The sequence below is a fragment of the Micropterus dolomieu genome, linkage group LG12, assembly GCF_021292245.1.
Source record: "Micropterus dolomieu isolate WLL.071019.BEF.003 ecotype Adirondacks linkage group LG12, ASM2129224v1, whole genome shotgun sequence".
NCBI lineage: Eukaryota > Metazoa > Chordata > Actinopteri > Centrarchiformes > Centrarchidae > Micropterus > Micropterus dolomieu.
In genome coordinates this window covers 17,603,739-17,620,437 of record NC_060161.1, presented here as the reverse complement: position 1 = coordinate 17,620,437, position 16,699 = coordinate 17,603,739, and positions in this window count along the sequence as shown.

The following is a 16,699-nucleotide window of genomic DNA, read 5'->3' as shown; positions in this document are numbered from 1 at the left end:
CTCTGACATGCACTGTGAGCTGTAAGGTCTTATATAGACAGGTGTGTGGCTTTCCTAATCAAGTCCAATCAGTATAATCAAACACAGCTGGACTCAAATGAAGGTGTAGAACCATCTCAAGGATGATCAGAAGAAATAGACAGCACCTGAGTTAAATATGAGTGTCACGGCAAAGGGTCTGAATACTTATGACCATGTGATATTTCAGTTTTTCTTTTTTAATAAATTTGCAAAAATTTCTACATTTCTGTTTTTTTCTGTCAAGATGGGGTGCTGAGTGTACATTACTGAGAAATAAAATGAACTTTTTTGATTTTTGGAAAATGGCTGCAATGAAACAAAGAGTGAAAAATTTAAAGGGGTCTGAATACTTTCCGTACCCACTGTATAAAGTCACCTGTTTCTTCACTGGCTCTTTGTCTTACATTCTGCAGACTGGTTGCACTCTGTCTGGCCCTTTGCAAAGAATAAAACCCTTAAAGACATCTGGATTGAATTCTTTATTTCAGAAGACTCACTAAAGGACAAATTTCCATTACAGCCTTCAGTTGGATGGCGGTATACAGTAGTTCTGCAATCAGCTGACAACGACCCTACATCACAATGTTGGTTTACATCTGTATCACTAAAAGCAGCTCACGCTCAGCAGATATGTTACAGCCCCGTTTCCCTAGTAATCACAATTCTCCAGCAGATGACACATTGAATGCCATTTTTTAGTGCCAATGGAGGAAACACTGATATTTATATAGTGAGGCAAAAGGTATGGTTAAGCTGGTGTCTGATTTTCATGTTCAATCCACACAGACAACAATTAATATATATATATTTTTTTAACTATGAAGACAATCTTTGGTTTTAGTTGCCTCAATGTAACCATACCTAGTGTGGGAATGTTTTTTTTTAAATGCAAAAAAAACACTGAATCCTGGGTTTAGCAGAATTGTCCAATACCAGATGTCTGCCTGCCGATGCGGTGAGTACATTAATATTGTCATAAAAAATGGCGTAGCAATTATTGCCATTGTGCTTGTCACTTGTTAAATCTTACTCGTACATAGAGGGAAATTATTAAAAAGAACAAGACGGCAAAATGTGAATATCTGAATGTATTCAAAAAAGGGGAAAAAAAGCAAGAAAAGAAATGCTCTGATTTATACAAGGGAGCAGAGGAGCACAGACAAGCTTGAGCGACTTTAAAGTTTTCTATGGGAAATGAGATTTGGAATATGACAGAGATCCTAATATCCTTACATACAGCTTCCCAGCATGTATGCTAATGCCCTGTCCTGACCACTAATACACAACGAGGAAAGTGGGCTAAATAAAATGAAGGAGGAAGCTGTGAAATATAATTCTGAATGCCTATAACGACTACAGTATCAGCCGTCTTGGATCTGTACTTCTTCATTCGGATGTTCTCATTTGTATCCACACCTGTGTCATTCACAGCCTTACGTCTTAACCTAATTTCATGGTCTATGGGTTTGGATGGATGGCTCTGCTGAAACTTGAGGGGAGGAGAGAGAGTACCACACATGTGTGTGTGTGTGTGTGCATCTGTGTGCACTCACACAATAACACAATTGTGGAAGAGCGAATGAGAGAGAGATAAAGAGTGAGAGAGGGGATGCACTGCTACAATAGTATAGAGGATTGTAGTCACGGCCAGATATTAACCTTTTGACCTTGTACTTTTCTGTTAACAAAAATACATTAAGCTCCTCTGGATTGCTGACAGTGAATTGGGTTTTACAGACTTTCACTGAGCGTCAATGAATGATCAGAGGTGAACCCATTTTCAGCTAATGTGCTTCAATTACAGTAAAAGTCTGCTAAAAAACACATAAGTTAAAGTGAGATGATACACTGTGGGAATTTGGTAACAAGCTAATGTTATTGGCATTCATGATCTGAATGTTACATGAACCACGCTCAACTGGGAAAGCTGGACTGTACTGTATTGCGCACAATAATCATAAAATCACAGACAAAATAGACTGTTGATGAGATAACTGATATTTCCGGACTAAGTGTAAGCAATTCCTATTACTACTACTACAAACTGTTCAAAGAGATTTGTACAGCATAATGCGTGAAAACCCCTTTTCTGTCAGTGTAATTGCTCAGAATATTCTTAAGCAAAGTGTCAGCAATGCCCTTTCAGTTTGCCAGAGTATCTTCTGGTGAAGCGGCTTATTTAGCCAAACCAGGCATGACACCAATTATACTGGAGGGAAATCGATTCCAACAAAGCACTCTGCTGGGACAAAACAAAACAAAAAATATCAAAGTGACTGGATGTTTTGCCTGCGACAAGCAGCAAAATCATTTTGTACTTTAAACTTAGTTTTTAAGCCAGTCAAGTAATTCTTGAAGCTATTAAGAGTATTCTCCAGCGTGACATAAATTTGTGGATACAAAGACAGACAGTCAAATAAGCAAGAAAAACAAGCAAAGAAAATATTAAACTGCAATGGCTTCAACAATTTTGATGTAAGACTAAATGTTCTGTTCCACTGAAGTCCAAAAGTCAGAATTCAAGTTGATTGCTTTTCCGCCCGTTAATTGATAAAGTTGGTGAAATTTGATTTAAAGAAACTGTGGTTCAAAATGCAAATTTATGTCCGTTGTCCAAGCTCTGTGTTATTTTCATTCAAGTGTTTTTAGTGTTTTTTAAACTGAGAAATTTCATGATAGAATAAAACACTAATAAAAAGTGATATCAGAATAGAATGAATATGTAGCTGATTTGTAACTTCATCTTACCAATAACGTTTGATTTCCTTGACAGTAATTTTGTAATAGGTAACCTTTGTCTGGCGCCGCTGTATTTTATTATATTTTACTTTGCCTGAGGCATTTTATTCTCTATGTTGTCATTATACATGTGAATTTTGAAGTAATGAAAAGCAAAAGGGGAAAAAATCTGTAAGTCACTGTTTGCACAAAGCTTATTTTAATTACTGTAGTATCTCACTTGTGCTCTGATGGTACAATCCTCAATGAAATGTACAGTACTGTGAAAGATTACATTTATAATGAATATGCTCATTATCCTTTTTTTATATTCAGAACCCCACAATGGTTTCTTATTCTAATGACAACAGCACCACTTTAGTTAAGTTATAATAAGTGCATGTAATTACTGATATTATAATAATGTGTGTGTATAATAGTCCAGTAGTCCATTGTGCTGAACTAAGCTAGAGATCCACAGTATTGTTGTAATCAGCAAACCATAACTTCAACTCATAAACGACCATATACGAAGTGCTAGTGATTGTTCCTGTCCAGTTCAGTTTTAGGCTGTCTGCTGCCTGGTGCCACTCGATGTCAATCTTCATTCCTGTTTTCAGACTCTAGTCTGTCGAAGATAGATCCCTCATATGTCAAAACCACACAGACCATTTCCTGGAGTCCGCTGTGACTGTCAGGCTCCACGAACCATGAAAGCCGCATATGTGATGCCCGAAATTACCTCACTGTAGAACTATCCCTTCAAGAGACTCTAAGACACTTTTAGGCAGTACTTTGCCAATAGTGGGAACTATTTCACATTCTCAGGCAGAAACATAAAATAAATCCATTTTACAGTATGTGGGTAGAAATTGGGTTCAGCCTGAATTATCAGGTTAATGGTGTCCAGGACATTAAGTAGGTTAAATCATAGATTTTGTAACGGAGGATGATGTGTTTCTGGCATTTTAATGAGGCGGCCACAAAATACAAAGTCGAAAACACTGTAAATCTGTGTGAATTTTTGGAATGTGTTCTATGTCAGCACTCAGTCTTGTAATCTGTCTCCTGTCTTAACAAGGGGTGTCTGAGGCAAGAGTGGGGAAGAAACCCAACTCTCTCTGGTACAATTATAGAAGTGCACTGCAGTCACTTAGCCCGCTAATACACGGTGTGATATTAATTACTGTTTGTAAACAATGCACTTTGCAGAGATTATTGCATGCACTCGGCGTCCTCCATTTGTGTTTGGTAATTCTCACAAGTGATTAAGTGGTGAAGCTAGGACAGCTGTTCAAGATGAGTTCATTGGCATGTTTAATTAATTGCACTTGAGATAATTATTCAATCATTACTTTGATTAATTTTCTGCGTCCCAGATAATGCATCAAACGTCTGCTTGATGTCAATAGTTTTGAAAGCGTGAGCAGAACAAGGCTAACCCTTTTTGGACGCTTGGACTAAATTCTGCTTTGTGGAGAAAATGATGCCAATGTCAGCTGGCCATGATAGGAATTCATTATTATGGCTGTATGGTTGATTTAAAGAATGCTAATGTCTCACTTAAGGATGTGCTAACAATGAACACCTGCATGAGCTGCCTTTTTGTGTTTCCAACACATCGACGACACCCTGTCACTGCTCACTTCAACATTATGAGTTGATTCAGTCTGCATTATGTTAGAAACATGCTTATTCTTCACCCCCTCAGATATGCAGGGTAGTGGCAACATCCAGCTGAAGGAAAGCCAGGCAAATCGTTTGTGAGAGATCTTGTCAAACAGATTAATTCCCACCCTGGGCCTCGGGGTTCTGGACCGTTTTTCTGTCATGCTGCTTTGCCAGGCTCCCTCTTGATAATACCCCAAAGATAAAATTAATTGTGCAGGGAGATGTGGTATGGGGAGTATCTAAAAAGGACCTTGAGCAACACATGAAGCTCTCTTTTTCTATCCGCTCCTCTGCATGTAAAAACACAGAAACAATCAAGCCGTCAGAAGCATGACACATTGCACCAACGATCACTTACTTTGTTAGGAAGTTTCTGGAAGTCGGAGTTCTGAGAGAGATGTGAAAGGACAGAATCGACCCTCATGCAATACCCTCGTCTACAAATGTCTATGCTCAAATTACCATCAAAACGGAATCCCTCACTTCATCGGCACTTTACAAAAGGGAGCTGGCACACCAATATTTGCCTGCAACTAGTTGTAGACAAATATTGTCAGTCTAGTTGTACATCTGCAAGTTTAGGAACATGATCTTCTTTTCTTGTTCAGAGTTCAAATGAACTAAAGACGTGACAGCTGTATCAATTCTGGGCTGAAATCAGTGTGCTGAGGTATCTCAGTACAGCAAAAATAAGAGTCTACAGCCATGCTAGTGGCTCTCTGAGGCTGTATATCAGGCAAAGCAGTGCTTTGAGCTAAATACTAGTGTCAGCATGTTAAAATATTCACAATGACAATGATGGGAATGTTTTGCAGGTTTTAGTCATTAACTAAACTATTGAACATATTTAGTTTTTGATCTGATGGTGGCGCTACATGAGAGGTCTGGGGATCACCAAAGTCATTCAATTCAATGAATGTCAAGATTTCGTGGCAATCCATCCAATAGTTGCAAACTGCTAGCGTTAGTTAAAAACCAGTCCTCCTGGAAATACTGCCCGCTTAACTTCCCTATACAGTATAGCAGTCAAATGCAGACACGCTCTTAAGTGAAGCAGAACTTTCCCACAACCTCCTGCCACTGCAAACAGCTCAGAACATTCGCTAATCCCTGCTGTGACAGTGTGCAAGCACACAATGTCTCGGTCTTTCATCACCACTGGCCTTCAAAAGCCACTGAAAGAGCAATTTAACCAAGAAATATTCTATGGAGGGCAAAGCAGAAGAGCAGGTAGATTGTGGCAGCTTTACTTTTGTTTTTCCAACAGCCCCTTGGCACACGAGTTGCCCCCGTCACCTCCACTGGCAGCTGGTGCAAATGAGCCTTTATATGCTGCTGCTAGATACTGTGACACTGAAACAAAAGTGTTGCTTTTAGTACTGTCATGGTCACAACACACCAGCGACTGCTTCAGAAGTGGATAACATTTGCTTAAATCGGGGCTTTGTCAGCTACTGCCTTTTCTGCTGTGGCAAATGCAGACTAGAGTGACTTGGCTGTTGTTGGTTGTTATTTTCATATATGTTTTTTGTAGCATATACTGAGATGTTGGCACTGTCAAGATTCATAGTATGAATAAGAGATGAGATCATTGAATTGTTTGTTGGTACAGAATGCACATTTGGCGAGGGTTCTCTCAAAGTGCAGTGCAACAATGTGTCTGTGTATACAGCAAAAAAGTCCTAGCAAAGAAATTTATGTTTGGCGGTTTCCCTGGATCGGCATTCGGATCTCATTTTAGTGAGCATTTCATACACAATGGTACACAACCCACATAAACACTTACAGTCCTTGAGCAGTCCACATCCAATAGTTTTGAGCTCAAGTTGTCGCTGCTGTCATAGTGTGACATCATCAACTGGGCAGGCAGCGTCCCAGTGGTGTCCTCCTTTGGAGCCCGAGATATCCTTCAGCAGAGCTCATCCTGTGACAGTGCTGTGTCACTCAGGGGCCCAGACAGGCGGTACAGCAAGGATGACAGCCCGGGAATGAGAGCTCAAGAGCAGGTAGAAACTATTGACAGGACCCTGGGGAGCAATTATGAGTGAAGCCCAAGGGCTTGCTCAAAGGAACCAACGGCTTGTTTAAGTCTATCAAAAACACAGCTTAGACCCCTGTTAAGGGATAACAGTTCTTGCTAGTTGGCTAGTCACAAAGGTAAGTCTGATGCTCAACATTTGACAGATTAATCATATAAACCCCACGGCGTTGTCAAACTTAAGAGTTTAGCTTAAAAGTAAATTTAACTATTTGGCTTTTCTGGCAGTAAAATCATGTCAGTCATCATCTGTGAATCTGTGAAAACAGTAAATGTAGTGATGTGATTAACAAGCTGACCTTTTCTGAGCTTTTTCCTTCCTCAGCAGCTGTATACTTAAGCCTGTAAAAATCAGGAACAGGAATAAATTCAATAGCTGCCGTTGACACTCAGGACATCACTCTCCATAAAATACCTGCAAATGATCAAGGCAGACAGATAATGGCTTGGAAGAGGACTCGGCTTGCTGCCCTGTGACAGACATTTCCAATTAAAAAGGGTAAATAACTTGAGATTCATCTATTTCACCCTGTCCCGAGATTTATCAGTCCATCGTGCTTTAAATCTGTTCACCCTTGAAATGGTAATATCACAGATTTGGATTTTCTAGGCGAAGAAAAATGTCATATAGTTCCAATATCCTCACTCCTATTTAAATCTCCCTGCCATGTCTGTATTAGACCTTTCATGAGGCAACCCAAGCATGGGGGGGGGGGGGGGGGGGGGGCTACAGATATCAGTACACCAACATGATATATATATAGTAGCTGGGAGTGAATCTGCAGGACTGCTTGATTTGACTTAGTAGGCTGTTTCATGTGTATTGTGGATCTACATTTGCCCACAGGCAGGAATGGGATCCATTGGGAACCATTTACCACCCACTGTTCCATGTGGGGCACTGGTGGTGTTCTATGCTTTCTCGTCACCTGACCAAATAGCACTGTATCTAACTGCAATGAACTACAACTACATATTATATGAATATGAACATCTAATATTTATGGAATAATGGATTAGACTCCTGTGATTTCAGTCAATGTGTGGATTTTGTGAGGGTTTTTAAACCCGCAGTAGAAATAGTCCAGGTACAATGAAATCACACAACTCTCCTTAAACATGTAAGTACTATAATGCACATATAATTGATATTTCACTTTTTTAATGTAGGTGGAATACTTCATTTCTGTTTGTCAGCTGTAATAGAGTAAAGTACTGTAGTTGTGCTTGCATTACCTGACTGAGATCAGCTGTTTCATTCATGCTTCAAAATCATTGGCTCATTCACAGCTATGTGGCCGTCAGCTGACTAGTATCATCCAATCATATTCATGTAGGTGTACAGCATGGCCATTATAACTTCTCACTATTACTGTGCTGATGCGTTCATGCCAGTGTAGCTTTCTGCCACAGCTGCCACAGCTCCCTCAACCATCCCAACATTTTGAGAGCCACCAAATCTAAATGTGTAATGATTTTCTATAAATTGTTAATTCCTTGGATTGAACTCTGAATAGGAAGTAGTAGTAAAGAAAATTGCTGTAACAGCAAAAAACAATTCATACAGCTGCAGTTTAGTACACAATCCAAACACCCAGAGACTATTATTTTCCCAAGTTAGCCAAAATTGCCTGGTTACCGTGACCTACATCTGGCACAGATGGTTGTCCTATACCCCAAAAATCCAGCCACCTTTTGACCTCTGGTGTCAGAACACAACCAAGGGCGCCAATATTCAGCAGCAGTCAATCCAACTCAGCTGACTACCTGGGCTACTGTAGATTAACATTCTTATATTGCCTTCTTCGATTATCTTCAGCCAACATTAACAGAATGCCGCATCATGATAGTGGGGACCATCCAAGGGAAAATAACTCTCCCTTTTTTGTAAATAAAGTGACATGACTCATTAATGTGATGAATGACCATGCAATTCCCTAGGACCTCAACATCAAGCCCTCTCCCCCAACCCCCTTCAGGCCTCTCGCGTGCCATTCCGGGTGAAAGCCGAACATTTAAACGTGTGGCTGTAAGTGCTGAGGCAAGCAGGTCCGCCGGCCTAATGGTTGCTCTTTTCAGCTGTTGAAGCTCCCAAGGACTCATTTCCCTGTTAACATCAAATCATTAAATTCACCCCGTACTCCGTCACTTAGACTTATAGAAAGAAAGACAATGAGAGAGGGTAAACTTAAGAGAAGGAAGAAAGAAAAGGTCATTGTCAGCTGTAAAGGCTAAATAGGCCACATAATTAGGTTGGAAATAAATGGAATCAAAAGTGTCAGTTCCCTCTGGTCTTAATTCCATCTTGTTGACCACAAATGCAAATCACTAAGTGGAATTTTAATTCATAAAGGAGGGGATCAATAAAATATGATTTGACCTTGTCAAAGCACAGGATATTATTCTGCTGTATTAAAAATGTTATTACATCTACATTACCATCATACCTTGAACATGAATACACATGCAGAAGTAATCTGGAGTTTGTTTATTCTGTAGCTTTTATGACTAAGCAAAGTTCAAATAATGAAATGTGGGTGTAGTTTCAAAAATAAGTTTTATAAAGGCAAACTACCCGCATATGCTGTGGTCCTTTTTAGATGTTCAGTCTCTTTAGTTAAAGGTAACCTTGATGTACACAAATGTGTTCAGCCATTGTGTTATTTCGTGCTACCTCAAGCAAGTACAGTCTTCAGCTGTTTCTCTCAGTACACTAAGTACATTTGGTGTTTGAGGAAACATCTGATGTGTGCCACCTGAGGGTACAAAACAACTGTCCACAATTATCTCCCATCTTTTGCAAAAAAACAAAGTTTAATAATCTCTGATATATGTAATTTAAAATGCTCATCAGTGTGGTGTGCATCAATTCCCAGACAAATCACGTGATTTGCTTTCAGTACTTTCATGCGTGCTTGCGCTTCTGGCTATGCTTTTCTGTTGTGCTAAATGTGCACAGGTCCACATAAATCACTTGATACAGAACATCTAAAAATGGCAGCCCCATTGTATCACTGGGCACACTACATACCACACTGCCTAAGTACTGATTACATGCAATTATGTGCAAACAGAGACTGTTCACACAGTAGAATCCATTATAACCCGGCCACTTTAAAGACACTTACAGAGGTGTTCTACCCTCGCTGCCATTGGGTGACTGGACTTGGTTTCTATGGGAACCAAATTGCAACACAAGCCAGTAAAATGAGGATGCAGCTGCTGCTCACATGATAAGCAGTATGAAGCAAAATGAATGTAAATCTATTAAAACTAATAAAGGTGTACAGAGAGAGGAGCCGAACGATCAGTCATTGAAAGAGCCAGACACTGAAAGAAAGAACAACACGCTTTGTTTTAAAGAACGATAGTTAGTGCACTGTGTCATATCAAGATATGACACAGTGCACTCCAGGGGTGTTTGACTTTCCTACTTGAATTACTTTGACATCTGTAATCATGATGTTCAAGACAAGTAGAAGATAGCAGGTGGGAGCCATCATGTTTGAACTATTCTTAGTTGGGGACAGTATGAAGGTTCAGCTGCACTGTGGGTTTGGAATTGCTAAGATACAGTGCTTCTAAAAAGATTAAATTAATGACTTTATCAGGTTGCCTCTTCTGCATTCAGACTAGGGCTGAACGATTAATCATTTTCAAATCGAAATTGCGATTTGAAAGAACGTTATTAGCTAATTGTGAAGATGGCGATTAAAATGTAGGTCAATGATACAGCACATCTGACCCGTTTTAAACGGTCATGCAGTTAAAGATTCATTCCCTTTGTTGTCCTTTTGTGACACACCCACTCGCCAATCACAAGTGCCATGAGCTCCTGTTACGGTCCTACTCACCATCCAGACGTGTACATTTTACAACAACAAACAAAACTAGAGGATAATGTGGGACTCACACTGAAGTGTTTCAGCAGCGGAGCGTTTAGCTGCCCTACGTCCTTTTCTTGTGCTTCAACTACGGATAGCGTTTCTCTGTGAGCCGGTTTTGTGCTGCTCTCCGCAGGTTACATTTTCAGAATAGGAGCATTTTTGTCTGACTGATTTTGTGACTTTTTGCGATGTTGTTGATTTGTTCGGTTGTTCTTAATTTTTTTACTATGGTTAAGTAGGCTACATAGTTAAATTGCTTATGTTTTTGTCTTTTTTAACTATGTTTATTGTTGACAACCGGGAGTCTCCACAGGGTGTTTTATTTTGAAAATTGTGCCGTGTGTCTGTGTCTGACTTCCTGCCCGGTTCATCTGCTCTGTGCTGCTTGACACGGCTTCCATCAAAAATAGATTGGCAGTGAATACTGAACTTTAGCTAAACTCTAAAAACAAACAAACAATTGATTCGTAATCGCAATATCTGGCAAAAAAATCACAATTAGATTTTTCCCTCAAATCGTTCAGCCCTAATTCAGACCTAACATTCATCGGAAATCAATATTTAAGCCAATCGCTGAAACATAAAGAGCAATTTCTTCTGCCTTTGGACTAAGATTATGTGGATAGCACATGCATTTATTATTAAGCAGCATGTGGTGCATTGCGCACTGCATATAGTAAGTACTAAAGTGTAGAGAAACTTCACTTCTATTTCTTTACTAACAAAATACATGTGATTGTTTTTCATGGAACCTGTGAATGTCTGTGCCTTCATACTCGTCTATTTGTGCATGCGTGCACATGCATCAAGTTTGGGCAATTGTGTGTGTGTATTCTGTAAAGTTGAAAGACGATAAAAGTTGAAGCACCAGTCAGATGCCTCCCTCGAAGGGCTGGCTGTTTTTGGCAAGCGCTCTCCTCACCCGCGTGCATGGAATGAATAGAATAGAAAGCAAATGTGTCCCTCCTTATGGTAGGTCAGACTACAAGGCAGTTCAGTCCACATCCAGGGAGTTTATTACAGGGCTGAATCAAAAACAGAATTTCAACACAGTGGCATATGAAGCTCTTGCCTCAGGGGCCTGATTTCCTCATTCTCTGGTGTTTTAACAATGAGGCTGCACTTGACAGTCCAACTGAGGCAGTCATGTTTAAATGGCCCTTGAGTTCAGCCTGTTTTGTGTAACAGCGTTAAAATCTCCACAAAGGATTTTTGTCAACTTACTGATGGCTCACCCTGCATAGTATACATTATACATTAAAGTCATCCCAAGTTGTGCTTCTTGTATAGTTTTGAAGCTACTGCAGTGTAACTTGAGCACTGAATGGTCAACCTTTACTTGCTAAACCCCACTGTCATACAACTCCATTTAGGGTTTTTTTTTTGTGGAGTTTGTAAAAGTCTACAGTTCAAGAAACCCAAAATTAAACAAGCATTAGAAACATTGAAGGTAAACATTTAAATTTCAACCCATAAACACATTGCGCATTTTTTAAAAGGTACAGTGCCTTACAGTACCAACCCAGCCATCCAATTGTTTTTTTAATGTCAAAGAAAATACAGAGAGAGCAACTGTGTGCTTAACTTTCAGGATGTTCCGTCTGTCTTCCTCTCCATTGTCTTTATTGGCACATTTCTACATTTCTTGGTGCATACCTCCAAAGAATGTTGATCACTGAAATAAAGTGAACCCATCCACAGGACTGCGTATTGCATCACCACATACCATACTGCATGAAATATTAACAAAATGGAGACCCATTTCTAAAAAATATTGCTCCATTGCACTATTAGTGGTAAAACAAACTTTAATGTTGGGGCGCAGTACCATTCTACAAGGTTTAAATTTGTCTGGGGCTCAGCCCTAAGATTAACATTGGAAAAGGAAGCAGAGGGATCAGATTAAGTGCAGCGGACCTTGACACAATCACCGCCCACTGCATCTCCTGATCACCTAGCCAGACCAAATACTACTGCAAGTGGTGGAACTGGCCTAGGAAAACAACCGGGATAAGAGCTAAACTAACCCAGCTATATATCTAGGAGAGCGAGTGAGAGAGATGGGTCGTCTGCCCACATTGATTATGCACTCAGTTAGTATTTTGCTGGTGATAAAGTTAGCGGGCAAGCAAGCTAAGTTTAGCCAGCTACCTGCAAAAGGCAAGCCAGCCAATCTACCAGCCAGATGAGCCCTGGGAGTCTGGATGAAGTAGCTCATCCACTTATCCACTCAATACAGTATTTTGCTATGTTAACTAGTTATCAATTCGTCCATGCTAGCAATCAAGCTAACATTAGCTAACATAAGCCAGCTAGAACCACAATATATTTCTAATGCTTTGTGGTAATGTTAGCTTTTAAGTATGCTGGAATAGCATCAGGAAAATGTGGTAATGATGGAAAAAGTCATCTTCCAACTCTCTTACTTCAGTTTGGCTTTTGTTCCAACTGTATGAAATCAGGCATGCACCTGTATTTATGCCACTACCAAACTGCTGCCACAGACAGGATGATCATCTTAGTGCCTTAGTAATCTGGGACACTATTCCCAATACTTACGTTTGCCAATTTGCTCCCGGGAGCCCATGAGTCCTTGCCTTCATTAAGGGAGTTCCTCATTGATCAATCACTGTCAGAGGAGTTGCTCTGTAATTGCACTGTGGTCTAATCATGACTGACATCCCTCCTCCTGCTCTGTCACAGGTCTCAGGAGAGAGAATGTTCCATGAGTTTCACACCTTCGACCTCAAGGTAGGCTTCAAGGATTTTACTGTGTCTCTGTGGTTTATGTTTAGAGCTATATGGTTTTATAATGGATGTTATAACTCAAATTGGAACATTGGTTGAGGTGAAGAGGACAGGTAAGTTATGACGGGTGATGTGAGATGGATATTTTGAATATAAAAAAAAAAAAGCCCAGATGAAATCACTGCTCTGTCTTTTGTTAACTTTTTTGATAAATTGTAAAAATCTACTTTTTCACATGCAACCAACTATGCAGTTTTAGCAATGGTAGAACTATGAACAATACAAAAAGTTGCACAATACACTCAAACTGCAATTCCAGTTGCAGGGTTGCTGTTCCTGGCTTCCGTTCTAAATATTCATCAATCATGCCACATTTCATTGTGCACTGATTGATATTTGCTGTAGCACTTGCACTCTGTCACATTCAGTGAATAGGCCCTTACATCTGTCAAATGTATTGCAGTGAATGTAAGACAAAACACAAGTCATAACTGCAACAAATTAGCTGCCCGTGACGTCTTTACTGAGGTACAAACAGTATTCTACAAGCAAAACACTTGAATAAAATATGTACAGTTGCCTGTATAGAAAATTACATGTTTTGTTGTATTGTCATTTATGATCGACTTTCTCCTGGTGTTTTGTTGTACATGCAGACAGTATATACACTAAGTTTCCCATCTAATTCCCTAACATCACACACTATGGACAACTAATACATAGCACCAATATACTGTATGTATGAAAAAAACACACCTTTAGACGCAAACATGCAGACACACTATTGTGTCTAAATGTTAGGTTGCCTTGTTTAACACCATTGTTAGCTCTGACAGACAACCTCTGTAGCCCATCCAGTTCAGATGTCAAGCTGATTGTGTTTACTCATTGTTATTGAGACACTGTGGCAAATTGGATCTTTTTTTTCGTAATAATTGAGCATTGTAAGCAAACAATCACAATTTCACCTTACAAAATCCTCTTCTCCATTGCCCTCACCTCAAAAGGTCATGTAGCCTACAAAAAACATCATCTCTTAGATTGTTGATTCATAGATCTCCAAATTTGCAATGAGTCATCTTTGGACATCCACAACTAAACCTTACCGAAAGAGTCTTGGTAATTGTTCTTGTTTGGCTGCTTTTTCAAAACCAACAAACCTAATGACAGAGCAACTATTGAAGCCTAACATTGTGGGTGACAATTCAAAGTGAAAGAAACATTTTAAAATGTCTGTATATCCCCCTGTACACAAAGCCTTCAGTGTGGTGATATATGTCAGTTGTTTTTAGGCAGTTCAAAACAGTAAGTAGCAATTTTGCAATAAAGTGTCAAATATGAAACTAGAGTTACAGCAACATTAATATAATATTATTTATCTAGCCCAATATCACAAATTTGCTTTCATTATATATAATTTGCAATCTACAAAACAGTGTCCGGGTATGTTGCAGACCTGCTCAAGTAACATTCAGGGATGGGCAAGATATATCAAAATGTATTTTTAACATCAGATACCAAATACCCTAAATTAAAGTGTTTCAAAATAAACAACAAAATACAGCAGCCATGCCACGTATCAAAATAAACTACTGTATTTTTGTATTTCAAAAATACTAAAAATACTTTTCAAGCCATGAAATCACTTCGCAAAGCTTCTATCGGCCTATTTGATCTATCCCTTCACCCAAACACTGACTTAGCTGATTAAGTGGACCATGCTTGATAGCTTTTCTCTGCCTAATGAGTCATGTGATTAATCTGAAACAGATCAAAAATTCCCACATCCCTTTGATCACCCAGATGAAGGTAACAAACAGTTTAATGTTTAACTAAGTTTGCAAATAACTCATTATTGTATCCTAATTTAGATTAGCATAGTACCTTGCTTTGAGTAGCTTTTGAGGAATCAATACCAGTAATGGAATTTAACTGCATGTAAGACAGGTAGGTGGCTGCAACGGATCAGTTACAGTTTTCAATCATGACGCTATCATGAAAACTGTGCTACAAACGATAGTGAGTGTTTCAGGAGTGCAGCGTAGGCTACAAGCCAGCGCACTACTAATCAGGTCAAATAGTTGGTTAATGATTTAGCCTAGGCTACTAACCAAGCCGGAAGCTTCCGATTAGAGACTTCAGGCAAATGCGAAATTCCCTAAACCTGCATTCTACTGAACGGCCAGAAGGGGGAGACTCTACTCGTTGCAAAAAAGAAGTCCGGTTACATTAGAAATAATGGTAAAAGCTAGCTAGCTTACTTAGCTAGCTAGCTTTTAGCTTTCTAGCTTTTAGCTCCACAAACGGCCATTAGCTCCACCGCCTCGGCCAAACATGGTCACGACCAGTGCTGCTGGTTGCAAAAACTCAACATGGCAGCGCCTTATTGGCCAAACTCAAGGCTTCATATCAGCAGTCCACAAACCAAAGGGTGACGCCACGATGACTACGTCCACTTCTTATATACAGTCTATACTACTAACACCAAAACTTAACAGGAACTATTAGGAATTGAAGAAATTTATGCTAAAAATCGATGAAAAGCTACACACCTACACATTTCTCACCTAAATCTTCTTCTTTCGGGTCTTGATCAATTTTCTGTTCTAATAAGTCTGGGCAAATTACTGAGTAGGCACCAGTCAGAGGCAGTGTTTTTTTATGTCATCATGCAGACCTCTCACAAAGTATTTAACAGTATTTTACAAAATACAAAACAGTATTTTGATACAAACTATGAAGCCACATCAACCCTATCAAATACAAATTACAAAATCCTATTTCTTATTTTAATACTCATTTTAAATACAATATGGAATTATAAATCCAGGTGTTGGAACACAGTTGTCAGCTTTACCCATGAGATATTACATTTTACTGTCAAAATTTGCCAAACAAATAGTAGATATGTGACCTCTCTTGACTTGTGAAACACAGGGAGCCTGGTGATGATTCAGTGAAGTGTCTGTTCTGACTAGGGGTGTAAAAAATAATTGATTTCTAGATCTACTAAACTTTACACAGGATCAATAAAATCAATGCGCAACTAACGTTAAGGATTTTCACCCACACACTGTGCAGCGCAGTAGCGCTTAGCTAGCGTCCTCTCCTCCTTCTTCAAAGGACAACTATGTGATTGGCAGCAGTAGGTGACGGTGAAAGCGAGGGGAGCAGAGGAAAACATGATCGCTAACAGTTACGTTTCAGTCTGGCAGTAAATGTAGAGTGTAACGTTAGTTCACAGCGTGTCCGTTTATTAAAGTCTGTTGTTATCCAGCTGCTGAAAAAGTGAAGGCAGTTAGCGCTAGCTAACATCTCCTCTTCAGACTGCGGTCTGGAAGCTGAGCAGGATGCTTTTTGGCTGCTAGTTCAAGTCATTCATCCACATATCGAGTACACAATGAACCAAATGCCGTTTCTCAAGGCCCATGGTGCTCAATACAGGATTAGAATAATTAACTTTCAAGACAAGACACAAAAATGTAACTACACTAGACGAGACAAAAAAAGGAACAGATATATTAAGGTGGAGTGAACGTGGTGTGGCTGGAGCATTGTAAAGTGCGTAGTTCAACCCCCATCTGACTCTATACTACTAACAGCAGCCTCATAAATA